Here is a 13,755-nt window from a genome sequence, read left to right on the forward strand (position 1 = left end):
GGCTGCCTTCCATACAGTCCATGGGCTCGCCGTGTTCCCTAATTGTACCCTGCTCGAAGGGCTCGATGGGCCTGATGGGCAGCAGGCACAAAGATCTCTCTGTCCTGGCCCCGGCCAAGAGCGAGGCCTCATTCCAACACAGTGAAGTCTTTGAAAATTGTCTGGCACGGGTACTTTGCTACGATTGTTTACACGAGCGCTGCCAGGAAAACCAGATGAATTAGATGCAAGAGGGGTCGGAGAGATAAGGATTACGCTGTGAAACAAGAATCTCGGAGGGATTTGGTTTGGAAGCAGCATAAATGGATCAAACATCTTTCCTTGACGATATCCATTAGGGAGGGGAATAAACGATCACGGATGTCGGAATAAGTGTCATATGACGGACATTGAGTAAGTTGAGTAATTCAATCGGACACTGTGGAATCAACACCAAATTTTGAGGAAATGACAGAAAAAAAAAAGACTCTGGGAAAGTTTGCAAAAATGGTGAACGGAGCAGCTTTTGGCAGTCAAGTCAAATTTAAGACCTTGGTTAAGTGGACCACAAAAATGGGTCGATACAAATTTCTGCTTCAAAACTATAATTAATACTTTTAAAACGTGATTTAGTACTACGCAATGTTTGGCCACTTCTGTGCTACCGCACCGACATGAGTTGCTGCGGACACTTTTTTCTGGTGGTGGAGATGATTCGTGTTTGGGGTCACTTTCAACAGAAAACAGCAAAAGAATCGACGGAACCTCAACAGGATAATTGATTCCAAAAAGATGTGTTTGAGACAGTCCGAGTGGACGGGCAGTTTCAGGAATTCTGCACGAGCACAAAATCCCACCTGGTTGCCCTTGTGCGCACATCTGGCACAGACCCAGGCACTAATTTGCCAGTCTGATGGAGTGAGTCTGAGGAACAGGCAACTTCAGAGAAAAACAGACGGCAGGCCTTGCCGGCAGACAAACGGGAATACTAACGGCGTCCAGTCACATTCTGGAATGTCCCCAATATGAGAGAGGAACTGAGGAGTGTTTGTTTAAACAAAGGGGAAAAGAAGCAGGGCATGCTCAGACAAATTCTTCGAGAAATACGCAACACTGGCTGTTCCACTTTTAAGTTTCTGACTCCGCCATGACATCATGACTTGAGCCCTAGCGCTAAATTACGCAGCCGGGGAGCGCTGCCTGATCAGTGCCCCCCCTACAAGAAGACAGTCGTGGAGTAGCGCCTGTGCTGTATACAGACGTTGTTTTTATCTCTAGCGCAGACTTGTCTTATCTAGAAACCACATCAACAGGCTTGAACTTTTTTTGTGCGTGTGTGAGCAATGGCGGAGCGAAGCCTTGAGACACTGGAAAATACCAAACGGGGTTGCCATTTCTTCAACATAAACAACATCGTTACCTGGGTGGTCCGTGGAGGTTTTGTAATAAATGTCCGACTCTGAGAGGCACTTGATTAGAGAGAAGAAGTGAGTTGCAGTGTTTAGGTGGTCTGCTTGTCATAAAAAGTGACGCGAATGCCACTTTTCCATTGCACAGGACTGTCTAGGCACGGTTCCCCTGAGAGGCTTTCAGTTTTCCACTTTGAAAAGTTTTGCAGGACTGCGAGAGGAAAAAAACAACAACAACAAAAACCAAAAAACACTGAATTGAACGCCTTAGTCAAAAAGAGACATGCTATAAACAAAAATAATGGAGGGGCTGTTATCATTTTATTTGAGGTCTGTTTGAGCTCCTTTCTGAAAAATTGGTTTTCTGTGAATATTTTTTGGATTATAGCATACAGCGGAATCCCTTCTTTCGTCTCATTTTGGATTTGGCGATTTGCATGCCCGACTTGAATGTTTCCACAGGCTGACTCATGACTGAATCCCTAACAGGTGTTGGATTTTGATGTCATATTGATGTTGGATTGACATCACATGTCCACTGGGTTGCTAATGTGTATTATGTTTTGGGTTTTTTTTTTGCTCGCTGCACATCCTTCGTATTGTGGCCGTGATGAATTTGAACGAAATTCGTAAAGGGGAAACTGCGGGCGATAATATCGGAAAACTAAGGCGCAGCAACGGGGTAAGCTAAGGTTAGCATGTCTTTCGTTTTGTCATTTCTAGCATCTGGCATCACCAAATGTTACCGAAGCTACTTGACCAATGAGGGATCAGGTTCACGTGACTTATATTGTATCTGCTCAGGACTCTTCGAAGCTTTGCTGATCATGCACTAGAAATTGTTGCTGGTCGTATCATCTCTTGCCAAAGAAAAGGCACCAAGTAATGAATAGTGCTGTGTCGAGGTGAATGTTGTGCAACGTTTCAGGATGCTTAAGGCATGCGGCAATTATACGGTGACATCACCTCCAAGCACTTCCAAAGCATCCAATCAGATTGCAGGGATGCCCTGTTCTGCGTCGAGCCCCGAGGCGGTGATTTGCATGCTATCTTGGAGATGATACGCTTGTGATGTACTATCAGTGTTAACTTCTTCACTTTTTTTCGAAAGAGCCTCAACTCGGCGGAGGCATCCCTCAACATTTTCATGCAATTTCTGAGGGGTATTTAATGTAGCTTTAGAACGGAAGAGTGGGAACAGTAAGGAACTACGTTTTATGCTTCCAGTGTGGCAACTGGAGCTTCTTTTTGTGGAGCCGTTAACATTTCTACCAAGGTCGGTTTTGTTCAGTGGCTGCTTGCATGTTTTAATGTGCAACAGGGGGGCTTGTCGTCTCACTAATGCACTTGGCGGCTTGGAGGCGGACAGCGAGTGCAGTGAGAGGGGAAGTGCAGCCTGAAGCAGGCCTCCACTTTTTTTTTTTTGTTCACCCCCGTTACCTCGGCTCCCAACCACCCCAGCTTGGCAGCCAGGTCACCTCATTAGAATTTTTTGCATTCTTCTTCAGGGAGCACTGCACTTCTTTTTCCTCCCCATTATGCACGACCTCTAATCCCTGGCCAGATTTAGTATGATCACTCAAAACAAAGCAGATAAAACTTCACATCAGATATAAAAGGTACGACTCCAACTTGGGCTTGTTTCCAAAAGATTATTGGATTAATTGGCCATTAAATTCAAGAACTTCTGCACATCATATTGTACAGGCGCACACGTTAAATCAATGAAGTTATATTTTATGGAAGAAAAAAAAGGACTGTTCAGATGTTTGAGGTGGGAATTACGATATATATATATATATATATATATATAGAGATGTGAAAGGATATCCTTTTACAAAAAGTGTGTTTTCTGCTTCTTTTTGGGGGATCCAAAAATGTAATTTGGGTGAAACCAAACTACTGCTGATCACCAAACCGCAGGTATATATAATAAAATGGAAACAAACTTGTTCGTGTGTGATGAAAGTAGAGTATAATCATTCATTTGGTAGATTTTGTTTGCATAGTCATAAAACACAATATTCTGTAAGCCTTCTGAGCCTTTTTCTTTTTCTTCCCTTTTTTTTTTTTTTTTATGGCTGGCAGTGAAAAAGCGCATTTTACATTCTTCCTGAAATTTCAGCCCAAGGTCGAACTTACCTTACTCTTTGTGGGTAGTGTATACTTCCAAATTGTAAGTCTAGTAGTCGAGGTAGAATAACAACAAGATAAAGAAGAATAGATATTCTGTGTACGGTTTTCCAACTTTTAAAACACATGCAATGCAGAGAACACGGCACAGCTCTGAAAGAGGGGACATCAGCAGGAGTTCACATTTTTCAGTCAGAGACTGTTCTCAGTCTATTTTTATGAGCTTTTTCTCCGCCACTGCGGTATCCGCCGTTTGAAACATTACTTGGCAAGTAAACGGCCAATACAATTTAGAATTGTAAAAGCCGGAGTGTGTATTATCCATCTGCGCCTGACGATTGTGTGCACGTGTAATCACCACTCCACGACCTCTGACTTCCGGTTCTTGAAAAGCAGGTTAATTTGTCGGAAAGACAAAGGATGCATGTGTGCGAATGGCAGCGGCCTAATCGAGCGTCATTAAGTTAAAAGCACTAAAACCTCAAGTGGTGGCACTTTGCCAAAAACTGATGACAAAACCCACGGTTCACCCTTGTCAAGCGGCAATGTAACAACGCTCCGACCGTGAAAGCACTTGATTTCACACTCCGATTAAATAGCTATTTGTACAACCGCACTATATGTTGCGCCGCATCACTTAACGGCAGCACTATTTGCTACAGCAGTAAAAGAAATAGCTCTCCTCGTAGAATACGTCATTAGGAAAAAAAGATGTTAGTCAGAGTAATGAGTGTCCTTGGTAACAAACAAGCCCCCTGAGGCACACTAATGAGGCTAACTCATTTGAGGTGACATTCAAAATCTACATTGAATACAACAATTCCCCATCCGTGATGCCCTTCGGAAGTAAACCAGCCCTGACAACCATTTCTAGTGAGGCAGGGGGGCCAAAGACATTGTGACTCCATAGTAACCGGCTGCACCGCTTACATCAGGTGAGCAGAGCATGGTGATTTCTCCGCCAATGTTGTTTTCTTTGGGTGAAAGTGCCGCTGGGCTTTGTGAAATCTCTTGGGCTCTTATCGTTACCTCTGCCAAAGACACATTGTTCTCGTCAAAGTGGCTTTGTTTGCTTGTGTGCAACTTCTTTCTTCCTTTCAACTGTTATTGATATAACAACCTGTATTTCTAAAAAGATGAGTACCGTATTTCCGTCTATAAGGCACACCTAAAAGCATTCGATTTTCCCAAAAGCCGACAGTGCGCCCTATAATCCGATGCGCCTTATATCTGGTGTCACAGTCTCTTTATATTCCCAATTGAGTTGTTTCCCTGTTAGTGTGTTCCTATGCCATCTAGTGGGGATTATTAGCAGGAACCCTATTGTAATCTAAAAGTGTTCTGCCCGACACTAATTGACATGTGCATTCGCCCAACACACACCCAAACAGACAACTACTTTGTGAGCTCTCCGCAGCCATAATGAAACGAAGATAACGCCAAACGCATACTTAACTACTGAGTAAACGAAGGAAGAAGGAGACAAGCAAGACTTCGAAGGATATTTAGTCCCTTGTGGATGTGAGCCCACGAGGTTTGTGTGCCTTTTTGTTGAATCATAACCTTTGTCTTTCATTTTTTGTTTTGGAATGCCATTTGTATTTATGTTTCATGTCCGTGTTTGTGACCAGTTCTAATGGCTTTGTTACAGCTGCAGCGGTTGTGAAGTCTCTATGTAAATAAGCCTGCATTGAATTGTATTGTATTCTCTTTAGCGTAGCTCCATCTAGTGGATGCATAGCGTAACCGCAGCCGCTATTGTAGCTTCTATTCTATGCGCCTTATAATGCAACGTACCCTAAATATGAAAACAGTTTTAAAATAGGCCATTCATTGAAGGTGCGCTTTATAGTGCATATAATACGGTACTATTCTCACAGGATTGAGTCCATGAATCTTGAGTGACAATACAATGATCCATCCATTTTCGATATGGCTTTTTGGAGCCAAATGATTGGGAAAAATAATCCAATTGATTAAGCGATTTTCTTTCCTCAATATTGCGATTGCAATTTAATATGTGGTTATTTTTTTTCATGAGCCCCCATTTTTGAGAAACAAAAGTAATAAATTCATGTGTGTATTAAACAAAAACAAAGTCCGATGTATGAAATATAAATGTTCTGGTCTTATTGGTGAGACTGATGGCTAAATAGAGGCAAATTACCCATGAATTAATAAGAACATTTTTTATAAAAATCTTATTACGTCCCAAACTGCCGCCTCATTTCAGTCGCAGCGTTACCTCTGCAGTGGTCTTTTCTTTCAGTGTGGTGTGGGGCTTCTCACGAGCGTATCTCTTAACAAATATCTCTTCATTTGTGACCAAACAAATATGCCATGCTCAGCAAGAGGCTAGCCGATTGCCTCTGTTGACTCAAGTGTGTTTTAGGATGAAACAGTTTCAGCAAGTATAGGATTAAAATAGTAAAGACGTGAGTGCAGAAGCAGCATAATTAACAGGCTTGATGCACGACGGAGGGCTGGGGGAACCGGTTGCCGCCTGTGATTCACAAGAAGAGGGCTACGGTGCAGCCCAAAAAAAAAAAAAAAAAAAAAAGAAAGGGGGGAAAGAAGGGAGGACATCTGAAGTCCGAAACCAAACCTGTTTTGTTCAGCACATTTACTCCACTGTGGTGGGAAGTAATGAAGTACAAATACTCCGTTACTGTGGTTGAATTCATTTTTCAAGTGTCTGCACTTTATATACTTATTTATTTATTCCATTTGATATATGTGCTTTCTACACCTCATGTTTACTTTGTTCAATCTCCGCAGACGATGATATATAAATAGAATATTTAAAAAAAATAAAATAAATAACAATAATAATTCTTCACTTCAGACATCTCTCAGTTTAAGCTTTAAACTGACTTCGAGAGTGAAGTAAGTTGCATTGTATTACTCACATGAAAGCCAATCAGATTTGACCCCAAAGTCCAAGTAAGAGTTCAAAGGTCAACTCGTTCTTCAGCATACAACCGTTTCTGAGCGGCAGGGGCCAGTTGACGGTAACTCGACACATTCTCACCGCAGAGGTGTCAATACGACAAAAGTCTGCGATGTTTAGAAGCCGTCTATTGCCCCCAAGCTTCATATCCACTGCCTGTAAACGCATGGAGGAAACAAAACCAGGACCTCATATTTAAAGACAAGTCAATGCATTGAATGTATCCAGTTTATCAACTTGATAATACGCCAAATGCTTCTTGAATAAAACCCTCAAGTATCCAAGGCCTATCACAATGTAATTGAAAGATATTAGTGCTTGAAAATTTAGTTTTGGTCACACAATCTGCTTACAAATGACATTGGTGCAGGTAAGATAACTTTCCTTTAAAAAAAAAACAAAAAAACAGAAAGGCTGTTTTCAACCTTATGATTTTTACTAGTTTCTTACGCTGCTCTACTGAGCCATTTCAGATGTGATGCGATTAACGGAAATACTTTCTCCTTTGTCAAATAGCTTACTGTGACATTAATTCCCCATTTCTGGCTGTTGTTGCTTTTATTTTTTATTTTTTAATAATTATGTGTGCAGTACCCTAAAAATATTTAAATCTTACTACATTAAGACATTTTATTAGATTACCTGTAAAAATATATGACTTACAGATTGTTTACTTTTGAAAAAAAATTCAGGTGAGGTGCCTGTATATATGCACATGTGGACGATTCTCCAAACTTCCACTTACATGCCAAGCTACATTTAGCTTCTACCTGACACACAAACATATTAGTCTCGCAGTCAAGATTTCCATCCATCCATTTTCCGATCCGCTTACCACATACACATACATTCAACGTCACATTCAACATTATTGAAAGCCAGTTCTAATCAGGGAATTCTTCATGAATATACTGCTGTTTTGTTCTCTGACATGTCAGGTCTTTCCGAGCAGGTTGTGGCATGGTGCGGTTGCGAAAGCAGACGAGCTTGCGATTGTTTGATTAGGCCGCTCGGCAAATGTCGTGAAGCTGCCGAGAAGTGGCGACAAACATGAGCAGCAGACAATTGAAATCACATCTATTGTAGCTGAAGACGCTCCGTGCGCCCCTTGGAGTTCCCATCAATCAACAGTTGCTTCACAATCAGGGTAAAAAAAGCCCCTAAAACTAATTTGATAAGGCAGATAAATGTAGCTTGAGTCGTAATGCTTTTTAATAGCACTAAGACTCCCCATCGAAGAGAGGCTGGTTTGCTGAGAGAGCAAGAAAACAAAGCGAGCTCGTCAGGCAGGTGCAAGTCAAGGTGACACTGGGATTAATATACCCTCATGCTCGCCAAATGGGACAAGATGATGAGATGAAAGATGGCGTAATCAAAGCTTGGTGGGGGGGGGGCATACGAAACGCTTGTGATGTGTTGACAAAGAACTGTATCTTAATTGACCTTGACACTAGCATAACTCGCAGTGGGCTTACCCACTCGATTTTGACGTGCGTGCATCAGTCGGTTTAGCAAAACATGACCTCTAGTGACAAACATCCACTCAAATATTACGTTCTGCTCATCTAAATTGTCATTATCTCCCTGAGGTTTCTGCACAGGTCAAGCGCTCACGCTTACTAGAGACACACAAAGCGTTGTTGCTAGCATTGTTTTTAGTTTTAACATACCAAGTCCAGGGATGACTGATCGTCATGTGGAACCTCCACAAACACCCCAGGCTAAAATGAGCTCCTCCTTGATATACAAAGCTTGTCTATTAGTCAATATGTATCGAGGACGGATGGCATGTGACTCATTTGTTTTCACTGCCTTTCTAGGAGGATAGAAGCAAATAGTTTACAATTGAGAGTAATGATTAAATTAGCATATATCAGTGATTCTGTAGAATTGAGGAATTAAATCAGTCAATCTGACCATTAGAAGACAGTATCACTTCACATTTTAATCCTTTTCCGATACTTGCTGGAAAAATGGGTGGCTCACAGGAATGCACCAACGTGAACAAACTGGCGACCTTGACCGGCTTTTGCCTGTGCTCATCTGCCTCAGTTTATGCGGCAGACATTCAAGGGTCACGAAGGCAAGTTGTAGCACCTAAAAATACTTTCCAACAAATTCAAATGACATTCATTTGCTTGAACGGTGGTTTAACAAAGCTGATGAAAAGGTTCGGGTTTTCGGTAAGCTACGTTAGCAAAAATAGCCTCTTCCTGGCTAGCATGACAGCATCTGTTTGCTTACTGGACGCCTGCCTGGTGGATTCACTGAGGCAGACAACTTCCGCAACTCAAACGGTCACCGGTGGGAGGGAATCAAATTGCAATGCAGCAAATTTAGCGCAAAGGTTTTTTTCAACCGGCCAAAATGGCATTCTTTACATTTGGTGCAGTACATTGTGGGATGCGTGACGTCAATGTCCGCAGCTCTAGTCTATACTTCCTTGACATCAAACCCTATTTAGACAAAGCTTTGGTGACATTGTGGCATCTTAGGGACATTTTGGAAAAAGCAGAGGTTTTTCAGCAAATATGTTCCACGGAAAAATAATGTGAATTTTGAATATGCGGTTCACTGTCAGCACTTCAATTATTTGCTGATACGTTGAACTTTCTTCTATTTCTCTTCTGAGCTACAATATATAAACACTTCTAAAATATATTTATACATATGCCATGATGATGTCTCCTCCACCTTGGATGGCATCCACCCCCCCACCCACGGATCCATCAGTTATCTGTCAGCCTTGCTCTGTTAATTGGATCTTTTCGAATGAGCTCCATCTTGATGAGGACACAATAGCCCACACCTTAACGCGACAGGCAGTCACTGCAGTTGGCACGTGGCCGCCTCGTGCAGTGCATTTCCACTCCTGTCAAGACAGGCCACAGAGCTCATCAAGTCACACGCAGTCAGTTGGTCGGACTGCAAGAAGTCAGCAAGTATTGCGTAACTGCGGCTTTCCACTAAATGACATTCCGCGCTGGAGAAAGACAGTGCCGATGGATGCGATTGGCCTTCAGAGGCACATGCAAGCTCTGCCGCTGCAGTTTATCGCGGTCACAAGCCGGTTCCAACACAAGCCGCCTGACATTTAAGGCAGCGATCCAGGGATGCAGCGTTTGCACTATTTCAGCTTTCATTAAACACACACAAAGCCTACTAATGCTGCGATTATGTGTGAGCAGCAAAATCTGAGATGTCCCAAGAACTGTTGTTTTTGTTTTGGTCCCTTCTCTCACTCAAGCCTCGAAATAGTAAACGGAGACCAACACACAGTACGATATTATCAGTACGATAGGATCTTTTGCGACCGTTACTGACAGTATTGCGTCCAAGGAATCGTTGATTTTATTGCCTGACAATTTTTCTTTCTATCAAATTCTATAAAATGATCAACTATTCAGATTATATATATTTTAGCTTGTTTAAAGAACTATCAAGAATACACAACAGCAAAGAAGACATTTCACAAAATATCACAAGAGCACTTTGCCTGCTCAAACAGCACATTTGAGGAAGCCTTGTTTGTTAAAGATGGATTGGGACAAACTGTAACGTAGTCAGGCAGTAGGCATTGATGTCCTTTTATTATTTAAAAAGCTCTTATTTTGAAGTTGGTCTTTGCAGCATGTTGGCGTCATGTTACCGTATGAATGAGTGTCGTTGCGACTGCCTGACGGTACAAATTAAGTTCCCGTAAATGATCACCGCAGTCAGAAAAAAAAAAAAATCCTCAAACAGTATACATGTTTTTTAAATCGAGAAACCCGAATTACTTAAGGATTCGTTTCACCCCAATACGCGTAGGCCTCTCATTTCATTATTAATATTTCAGATTAATTTAGCGCCCAAGTGGGCATGAGCTGATTTCAGGTTTGAACGGTTTACCGTGGATGTAAAAAAAAAAAAAAAAATCAAGGTTTCAATAACCACTGATACTGTCTGTCACCTGTAATGAGCTCTATTTTTCTTTTTTGAGCATAGCAAAATATAATTGGCTGCTTGCAGAGCTGAGTAAACAAGCCGCCTCTGTGAAGTTAATTGCCTCCATTGAACCCCCCCCCCCACCCCCCATTCCTCAGTGCTTAACAGAGAGAGAGAGAGAAAAAGACGAGATACTGAAAACAGATGCCTTTTTGCTTTTACTGGATAACATGCGGAGCCCATGGGTCTGTGCTAAATATAACTATAGGGATGGGACACTGTGACTTACTAAGACGAATTAAAGCAGAAGAAGAATGTCAACATTTATTCATGTATTTATTTAAACTTAACATGATGCACATTTCTTCTGGACTAAAGAGTCTCCATTTTATTTAAAAATAGTAAAATAGTTCAGTGAGGAAAAGCTGTTTGTACCCAAATATTTCCTAAAATGCAAATTTTTGAGCTGTAATTTTAATGCTGTGATACCGCAACATTTTTGCTTATGTTTACCAGACTGTCAGAATCTAATATTGCCGCACGGATGACAAGATAGCACATCAGAGATGCTCGCTGTCTCTTTCTAATAGCAAAACAGCCGAGGGCAACCAGCACTCCATTAGCATTCCGGGCAAGTATCGCGTCAACAGTGACATGGCAACACCTTACCTCCTCCCCGGTGAGGACAGCAAAGTGCCACTTGTACACAAAGACACAGCACTAGTGAGCCTTAAAAGCCTGGAGGAGGTGAACGGTCCAGGCCTGCGTCTCACATACTCGCCTGCGCGCGCCACGCTTCACACATACCGCCCAATTTTCTGTTGTGCTAGCGCGTATCCAGGAACACATCAATGAATTGTGCAGGAAACAGGCAGGCACAGAGGAAAGACTGTGGGAAAGCAGCCATGTTTGTTATGAAGGGGCCCTATTTGACCTGTCCACCTGGAATAACACGGCTAAAGACCCCATTTCGAAATGTTGTAACCTTAAAAAAATAATTGGAAAAAACGCAAGCTTCGGGTCTTCAAAAATCCTTAGTCTGATCTGAAAAAATCTTGACTGATAAGGTGTTTTTCACTTGCTTGGGCTAGCTGTTTTAGCATTGCTCGTTGTGTTGTTTCCTGATGATTTTGTCGGAAATTAGCTTGCGGCAGCTTTTCTCATCTCTGATGGAGAGACAGTGGTGGATTCAGTTAGCTTGATTTGGTTCATAATGCTCGTAACTCAAAACACTCACATCTCAACTCATCTTTACACACTGAAATTAATGTAAATGCCAATTTTAGTTAGCTAGTTAGAGTTCCCATTGATGCTCTTTGTTTGCCCATCTATGGGCATTTTACATCGTGTGTTAGCATTAAACTAGCGGACTTTGCCAAGGCAAAATTACGTGAGATTATCTTCCAAATGTGCTTTTTCTGATGCAAGTTGAGTTCCTTGCCACCATCTTGTGCTCACATCACAAATTTTTCCAGCAAGTCAAAGCAATAAAATAAGCCAAGTGACTGCTCCCCCAAAAAAACAAACAAAAAAACCCTGTAGGTCCTTCATACGCTTTCCCACTGCTTTATAATAGAGGGACGTTTTCCTGAGTCCACCTGCGACTCCTTGAAAGGCAATCAAACTTGAGGAAAGGAAGCCTTTGAATTACCCCGGTCTCATTCTTTCCTATTGGTATTAAGAGCAGAACAGGAAGTCAAAGGGTGGAAATAAACGCAAGGCAGAGGACGTGGAATTGGGAACACAACCTCGGGCATGAGTGTACTCGGTGGCAAGTGTCGTGTTTGAACAAGCAGCCATGTGCTAGCATTCCTCCGATACTACACGAAAACATCACATGTCGCACCTGAACGCGACGACCAAGTAGGAATGAAGAAGAGCTGAACCGACCTGTCTATATGTCGCGATCTTTCTTCAAGCTCAGTCATGAACAAGCCCTCATGCATTCCTGCCTCCTTCTCGGATTTCGGCCCACCGCGGGGACAACAGAAAAACCTCTGTGGTTTCTTTTTTTTTGCCAAATTATTTTCCACGACGGCCCACATGGGCTCGGCATAAGACGCAAGCCTGCAACTCTGCTTCTGCGTGTTTGGATTCTCCTCAGAAGTGTGTGTGATGTGTTCCAGAGAGGGAGTGTGCGCAGGCCAAACGAGAGAGACAGTGTAGCAACTGGCAGACATGTCCAGACAATAACGAGCATGTCAGAAAGTTGCCAGCGGCAGATGATCATCATCGTCCAAAACGCCAGATTTCACTCTGGAGAGTTGTTTTTCTTCCTTGTGCTCGTCTCACTTTCTCTCACATTCTTTGGTTCTTTGCTCCATTGGCTTCTTTCTCCATCGCCATCATCTATTTTCGGCATCAATGCGGTCTTATGGGAGGAGAAAACGGGAGGGGGAAGTTACCGTGGGATTTCTGCATAATTGTGGCAGTTGGTTTTGAAATTGGGCACGGGATGACGGGAACAAGTCAACATGAGATTTTTCACTTCAGAACAATTAAAAGACCACCAAGAGAAGCCGGGGACGCCAAAAACAAACCCGCCGCCCCTACAAAATACGCCTGGATTGTTGTGCGTTTCTGCCAGGTCAAACTTCCCGAATATATAGCAGGTGGGGCGGAATGGAGGGGGACGTGTTCTTTGCCCGCATTTATTCGGTGACAGCGCAATGAAAGGGATGACATCATCGCAATTGTCGTCGCACAGCCGCGCACTTTCGGCTCTGGGCTGGTGCGCGGAGGACGGTTCCGACGAGGACAAAAGCGTCGCATTCCGACCATGAGACAGGCAGGAAAGCCATAGTCACACCTCATTACGGTCAAAGCCATCAAGCCTCAATGTCCACCAGCGAGCGGCCAGCTGAGGTCATCGTGGAGTCATTTGACTTTTTCACTGACAGGCTGACTCATATTTGTCAGATGCTCATTGATGTCAGCAGTTTTCATTTTCATTAGTAAAAGGCACACATCAAAACGTGAATAATATATAGTCTGTGCATGGATTTCTGCTTGGTGACACTTTATCAATCCTGTTCATTTATTTACGTTCTCCTTATTATGTTTTCTTGGCTTTTTAAGCAAAACATAATCTGGTGGGGGGTTTTTTTTTGTTTGTTGGAACAATTTAACGGAATTTTCAATTGATTTCAGTTGCCATGTGACAAATTTCGCTCACTCACATGTTTTTCACAACATTCCACAAAGATATCGGCCCATTGTCACACTGCTTATTTTCGAGATCCAACGATTAGTCGGTAATTGTTTTGAGAATTGATTATTTGTTCATAGATCTTTTCTTGGAATTTTGGCCCTCTCAACAGGAACCATTCTCTGATTTCTGGAGCCCTCCTTCAAAGC

The 13,755-nt window shown here is 42.5% G+C and overlaps 1 protein-coding gene across 3 annotated transcripts in view; it reads right to left on the reverse strand.

The window, feature by feature from the left end:
• Positions 1 to 13,755, reverse strand: part of LOC109516055 (signal-induced proliferation-associated 1-like protein 1) — a 42,907-nt gene that overhangs the window by 24,569 nt on the left and 4,583 nt on the right. The window contains exon 1 of one of the 3 annotated variants that reach the window (XM_019870241.1): positions 12,289 to 12,715. The exons of the other annotated variants lie outside the window; for them this stretch is intronic. The gene's annotated coding sequence lies outside the window, so the exon portion shown is untranslated. Of the gene's footprint in view, positions 1 to 12,288; positions 12,716 to 13,755 lie in introns of those variants that run through there. 3 annotated transcript variants of the gene reach the window in all.

Source organism: Hippocampus comes, unplaced genomic scaffold (genome assembly GCF_001891065.2).
Source record: "Hippocampus comes isolate QL1 unplaced genomic scaffold, H_comes_QL1_v1.1 scaffold43, whole genome shotgun sequence".
In the NCBI taxonomy this organism is placed as follows: domain Eukaryota; kingdom Metazoa; phylum Chordata; class Actinopteri; order Syngnathiformes; family Syngnathidae; genus Hippocampus; species Hippocampus comes.